Raw genomic sequence first — 7,485 nt, forward strand, 5'->3', positions numbered from 1 at the left:
ATCTGCTGTACCCATTGCATCACTTGGATATTTTGTTGTTTCCTTCTTGTCTTTCCTGTTTACATTATATCCTATCTTCTTTCTTTTTCCGGCGTTGTTGCCCTAGGGACTCGTGTTCATATGAACCTGACTGTTGCTAGTATGTATAAACAAAACAAATAATTCGATAAGAAATAATAATAATAATATACAACATTTATATAGCGCCCTATATAATTTATAAAATCACTCTAAAGCGCTTCACAACATATGGATAATAGTAATGGTTATAATTGTGAAAACCAAAAAAACAAAGGCTTACAATCACTTTTATACATCTAAGCACGCAATGTGCACATTATTGAACAAATAAAAGGATGGTATTTACATAACGTCCTTGCAAAGATTCTAAAATGCCGACGTGAAGAGGTGAGTCTTGGCCAGGGTATTGGTCTTTCTAATTGCAGATGGTAAGCTATTCCACAACATAGCCGAAACCTTTCCAAAGCATCTGTTTCCGTAGATCACAGTACGAGATTTTGGGACACACATCAAAGATTCTGACTCCGACCGCAGTGATCGTGACGGCTGATACAGGGTAACAAGCTCCTGTATGTACTGAGGAGCTGTTCCATTCAGTGCCTTGTATGTGTACACCAGAATTTTGTACTGCGACCTGTATCGTACAGGTAACCAGTGCAACGAAAAGAGCACATGTGTGATGTGCTCTGTCTTTCGAGTACGAGTAACTAGCCGTGCTGCAGTGTTATGGGCCCTCTGCAGACGACCAGTTAGTTTGTCAGATATACCACAGAGCAGGGCTATTCCATAATCCAACCGAGAGGTAACAAGTGAATGCACCAAATCTTGCATGCATCTGCAGTTAAAAACTGCCGAATACTGCCGATGTTCCTGATCTGGTAGTAACAGGATTTGGCAATAGCGTTCACTTGTTTCTCCATGTTCAGTGAACTATCAAAGTATACCCCTAGGTTTTAAACAGCTGGAACAGTCTCAATAGTTCTGGCACCGACCTTGAGCTGGAGAGCCATTGTTTGCTGACACTTTGGGGAAAAGACGATTAGTTCCGTCTTTTCCTGATTAAGCTTAAGCATGTTGGCGTTCATTCAGATACTGATATCTGTCAGACAAGCTTCCAGACTTTCTGAGACGGTATTCCAACTGTCCTGTGGTTTGCTGACCATGTACATTTGTGTGTCATCGGCATAGCAATGATAGCGAAAGATATGGTGACGACAAATCTCTCCAATCGGTTTGGAGTACATACAATATTTTCGTGGTCCTAACACCGACCCTTGAGGAACCCCGAAATCTAGTACTTTGTCATGTGAGGTGGAAGATCCGATGGCAACACACTGTCGTCGTTCACTCAGGTAACACTGTATCCAGCATAGTGCGGTATCAGTCACTCCATAAGAGCATTTCAGACTTTTATAAAGTATGTCATGGTCGATGACGTCAAATGCAGCAGACAAGTCCAGCATGACAAGCACAGCTCTGCACTTGTTATCCAATGCAGAAGCTATATCATTATGTACACGTAGGAGGGCCGTCTCAGTAGAGTGTCCCATGCGGTAGGCCGATTGTATGTTGTCATGGAGCCTGTTTGCATGGAGATGAACCTCTAAACGCCGGGCACAACCTTCTCCAAGATCTTAGACAGAAAAGGCAGATTTGAAACTGGGCGATAGTATTTCAACTCCTCCTTGTCCATTCCAGGCTTCTTTAACAATGGTCTGACATGTGCCTTCTTGAAACATAATGGAACCTTTGACTCAGCCAATGATTTGTTCACGATTGAGGTAATCAAAGGAAGCAGTGCTTCAATACATTGTTTTAATAGGTCTGTAGGCAGTGGATCAAGCTCACAGGACTTTGATTGCGAGGTCATGATAATGTAGCGCAACTCGTCCTGGGATGTTGGTGAAAGATTTGCCAATGGTTCCCCATCAAATGCAATATTCAGCAGTCATGACAGAGATGTCAATGTCAGCAGAGGTGTTTACTTCGGTAATATTTTTTCCTGATTGAGCTGATTTTATTCAGAAAGTCATCACTGAACTTGCTTGCTAGGTCTTTTTCAGATTTACAGCTTGGTAGAATAAATTCACCTTTCTGTCCCATTAGGTTTTTGGTGTGTCTAAATAGCTGTCTATTATCCTTGCCGCATTCTTCTTGATTCTTTCCGAATAATAAGCTTCTTTGACTGAAAGAGTAGTGAACCAACTAGCCGACATTGCTCTCTATACATCTGTTGGTGAACTGTTAATTTGGTCCGTCGCCACTGTCTCTCTGCTTTTCTACGGTTCTGTTTTTCTACGCGTAGATAACGTGATAATTCTATTGTATGACAGCAATTAAAAGTTTGTTTGATACATCTTCCGTGATATTAATATATAATTCTTTAACTCTCTGAGACAGTCATACGACACTGCAACTGGACCAGACGAGGTATATTACTAATTGATGAAACATCTATTTGGTATATCACTAAAATGTCCAAACATACAATACAGGTCTAATTCCCGATTCTTGGATGATTTCCATTCGTAAACCAGGAAAAGATGAGTCTAAGCGTATATATTTGCAATACATTCGACAATACATACATACCTCCACATAAACAGGTCATAATTAATTCGATATGAAGCCCATCTACCGTATCTCTTCAAATAGGTAGCACTGTCAGGACACACGCTTACTGCTTTATTTGTTAGAAATCAGGTCACAAGTTAATTGTTGCTCCTTCGGTAATAAGATTTTCGATATTCTTGTGAAAAATGCATCATTGATAGGCAGTATCTGTGACCCTTGACACATCATTGTTGAAAAGATAAATCAATCTGCATTGGGTAATATCTTACCAACAGACACTTCTTATGCGAGTAGAGCAACTATATTTGATCTGGTAAATCAACTGAGGGACTATGCCTGGAGGTGTTTAAGAACTAGGATCGACTTTAACCACCGACCTGCGGCTTGTACCTAACGACTGCCCCACGTAGGTCTCGAACCCGTTACCAAGTGATGGAGGGCTAGTGATCGAAGACGGTTAAACGCCTTAACCACTTTGCGCGGCCCCTGTCTAAACGGCACAACGTGTTACTTGTATGTAACTTCACGGAGTTCGGTAACTTGTTCTATTTTGTTCACTTTTCCGGAACTTCCTTTTTTTTCTGATACGTTATATTTACGGTATAGATTAGGATACTCATGTTATCTCTTGATAGCATTGTATTTCAAAACATGTATATTGCGAACGATCTTCAGCTATATATTCAATAACAACATTCAAATACCAAATTACTCCATGTGACATGTGAGTTTTTTCTTCTTATGTGTGGTATCATTCGCGATCCTTTAGTGAGGTAGCACTCTAAACTCGGCATAAGATCCGCGCTACTCCATGTGGCATACACTTCAATGATACCATATACGCTTAAGATACACAAATGGAAGCAAGTCTTTAAATGTCCTAAGCTGTTGATAGAACGGTTAACCTAATAAAACCTAACAAAACCTTGGATGTCTGCTATGATCATTTCTTACTTTCTGCAATGTAGGAGAAGGAACTCTTGACAAAAAGTGACCAGCGACAAGCAACTAAAGATTGTCAGACGGTCACATTGTGTCAGCAATGCTCCAATGAATTTACGTCATTTTAATCAGAGGTGCAAAAATGTTTTAAACCCTACTTTGTATTGCAAATTATTCTCACAATATCAAAATACCGCCTATTTTTCAAATTAATGTTCAGTATAAAGAGCACATAGAAAGATGTGTACACTTGTACTTCATTATTATTACCTTCTTTCTTTACGGCCTATACATACAGAAAAAAGTACTTAGGGCCCATGTAATGTGTCTGTGAAAACATGTTAACTTAAATGACATCAAACAAACAAAACATAAAAGACAATCGTTTGCTTAAATATTTTATGAGGCCATGGTTAATTATTTCTTTTCAAACACATGTAAATGTAGTCTACAAACATAAAATATTGCTTTTTATCAAAAAAGAATGAAACTTGAATATGGTTACTGACATGGAATGCATAGAGATTGTCTTCGACTTTTAATAAATATAAATGTTGACCCATCCGGATACAGTAAGGGACAACTTTGCCTTGGTGCCTTTCTCCATAGCCAGGAAAGCATTCACTGATTGCAGCTTTTATAAAGTGTCATTTATTTGCCACGTTGCAATTACAAAGTTTGTTGTGTGCCTATAAACCTATAAACTTAAGTTTAAAATCAACAGGTTATAGCAATAAAGTCGCTTCTGTGTAGCAATCTACTTTTTATCTGGAATTTTAAGATGTGTACTGTTTAGTCGATCAATGGTATATAGTATTACGTAAGCTGTTTCTTTTTATTAAATATAAGACAACCGACAGTCATCGTGAACATCTGTTTTTTCTCAAGTGTTTTTCTTTGCCCTTTCATGTAGAAAGGCCATGTATGACACGCGTCTGACACTATATAAACTACACACAGACCCTTGTTCGGCATTTTCCTGCATTCTTACATTGGTAAGTCTTGAGGCTTTGGTAAATAGGAGTAACATGTCTAACAAATAACTGCTTTGGTAATAAGGAGTTACATGTTACAAACAGAATATTACTTGCATACCATTTTATACCTTTTGTTACAGACGTCGATATTACCTCGCACTTAAATTCATTTACACAGTTCTATGTTAGAACTTTTTAACATCTAGCTGCAACATTATAACTTGTACATGTATAGTTATATCTTTCTATTTCATAGCGCCTTCTCTTATAATATCTACGTATTTTATATAAGTGAAAAACGTTCGCACAAGTGAGAAGACGATTGGTTCTTCCCTAGGCCGGGAAATATGTACCCTAACAGAATCAGGGTTATCTTGTATCTATACTAATTTTAGCACCCTGCAAAACTGTGTTTTGTTTTCGGCAGTGTTCTCGGCATCCATCTTTTTCATATGACCTTGTTGTTTGCATGGACTTTCGACCTTCAACATTCAGAGATATATCAAATGAACGTATTGTTGTTAAAGTCTGATGTTCTTTTAGGCGTGTCGTAAATTTCAGACAAGTTTCCCCAGTGTGTGCAAGGTTACAGCGGTTACGTGTAACTCGGTAGACCACACCTGTCAAGTGTTCCTTCGGCAGTTTGTATTTCGGGTGAACTAACAGTGCTTGATGGTATGGTGTGGTCGCACTGACTTGTTGTTTTGTGCCACAATCTTGGAGGTGCTTCAGACAATCCATTTGTGTTTGGTACATAGACCATGACGTTAGCTTTTGTGATTGAACGATTTTGTTTCTTGGGTCATTTTGGTTTTATATTTTATTTGATCTTCTACTTTCCTTTTCGACCGTTCGTGGTTTTCACATGATGTTTGTTTGATATGTCGCTTTTCAATTTCCATGTCTTCCTGTTCAGTTACGATGGTTATGTATCAGTCCTGGAGAGTGCAAACTACCCGATCTGATGCAACGGATAATGTGAATTGAAGTTGAGGTACCGATCCGTGTGAGTGTTTTTGTTCTGTGCACAAGTTATTTGATGGAACCACTAGCTCTCGCTGCGATAAGGGTATCCAAGGTAACTTTGCGGTCTAACTCTTCTTCTGACGTAAATTACATGTATCATGTTACTCCACCCTTGCCTTTGATTAGGTGAGTTGATAGTGTTTGCCTCACCTTTCCTGTCTACTTCCAGAATATCATCAACATATATTCTCCATAGTTAAGAACGACATTCCATCGGAGCTGCGCTGTTCAGCTACAGAATCGGTACATAACAGTAGGTGAAACTATGCTTCCAATTGCTGCCACAAACTTTTGCTGGTGAAGTGTGCCCCGAATGAAAGAGAAGTAGTGTTAAGTTCAAACACCAACAACTCAATGATGTTTTCTTCAGGAAGATTTTTTCAATGTAATACCCGTCCCTCTGACTGCCCGGAGTATTTAAGTGCTATTTTGCAAAATGTCTCAATGTGACAGCAGTCTTAACTGACTAGGAACATTGTGGCTTACTGAGTTGTTTTCAGGGGTTAAGAGTCGAGACACCGGTTATGTGCAATCTTTGCTTTACAACGGAAACAGAAGTCAAACCAAGTTTTCCAATCACTGCTTGTGTTGAGAACAAACTACGCATCTAATATTTAAACCAAACTGATGAATCTCATACCAAGGTCTTTGTTTGCATTCAACTGTCTGAACCTTTCCCTTTTTCCACAGTACACTTTGCTGTCATTACGAAAATCACAATGCAGTTGGCCGTTTTCCTTGTTATTGTCCTGCCACTGGCAATGTCCGCGCCGAATAAGGAAAGGGCTTTATCACTCAACCCATTCATTCAAAGCATTAGTAAGTAAACTCACGTCTTCGTTATTTTGTTTATTTGCTTATATGGGATCTTTTCTTTTCTTGATTTACGCCTTAACAACCATTTGTCTGCCCAAGTGCCTGCTTGACAGTAACCCCACGTTTCGCCTGTGTGTTGAACGTTCGCACTAGCGGATAAAGCAACGTGTTCTGTCTCCAGGCCGGCACGAACAAAGGTTCTTATAAATTGTAGTTGTAAATTCCTACTTTATATGTAGCATTTTGGAAAAGCAAAGTTAATATTTTCTTAATTGATTTTTACTTTTCTAATTTCTATTTACAACTTTTTCTGAATCAAAACTGCTTACCTTCTCATCGTATATTACACAACACGCTTCACACCACGTTGTTGACTTAAAGTGTTTCATTGACTTAGCATTGTGGCCGTACAAACTCCTTAATCTAGACTCCTTATAAAATTCGTCCCCTAGAACTTTTAAATATCTTTGTAGCATTAACTTTTCATGAGCACGTAACAGCTATTTTACATGCATAATTAGGCACATTGAACGAGTCAATTTAATTTATCCATATCAAAACTAGCATTTGTTGTTTTTAGTTATACCCGTCTTACTTTCCATAGTTCTCTAAGTTTATCTCTGTGGCTGATCACCTATCTGTCAATGGGCGTGCTTGCCTGTTCTATATATCCCTGCAACAGTATACATGTCAAGCAAGGCACAGCTATAACCCGATTATAGGATTTGACCTTAATTGAACCTTTGACCAAAATGCTGCTCTCTATTGATACATGTACCACTTTACGATACAAAAATGTTAGTTTTTTATATTTATTTTCATTTATTATTTAATTATCGGCCGATTTTGTTACATTTATCACTTCCAGCACAAACAATATCTCTTGAGGAGACAATACACCAACATCCCGCGTTCAGCACATATACATTACACATATGGAGGCTTGTTATTTTAATACCATCTTAGTTTTTAGGACATTTAACACTATAGAGCAAACAAATCCTCCTCCCACTCGCTTAGTCAAGCATAGATATAGCTATCCTACTAGTGCAGGTTCGCGGAAAAGAATAGATTTGCAGTTCTCAACTGCATGATCACGAGATGCGACTAATTATGCCTCCCCCCCCCC

This window comes from Mizuhopecten yessoensis, unplaced genomic scaffold, assembly GCF_002113885.1.
Source record: "Mizuhopecten yessoensis strain PY_sf001 unplaced genomic scaffold, ASM211388v2 scaffold2213, whole genome shotgun sequence".
NCBI classification, from domain to species: domain Eukaryota; kingdom Metazoa; phylum Mollusca; class Bivalvia; order Pectinida; family Pectinidae; genus Mizuhopecten; species Mizuhopecten yessoensis.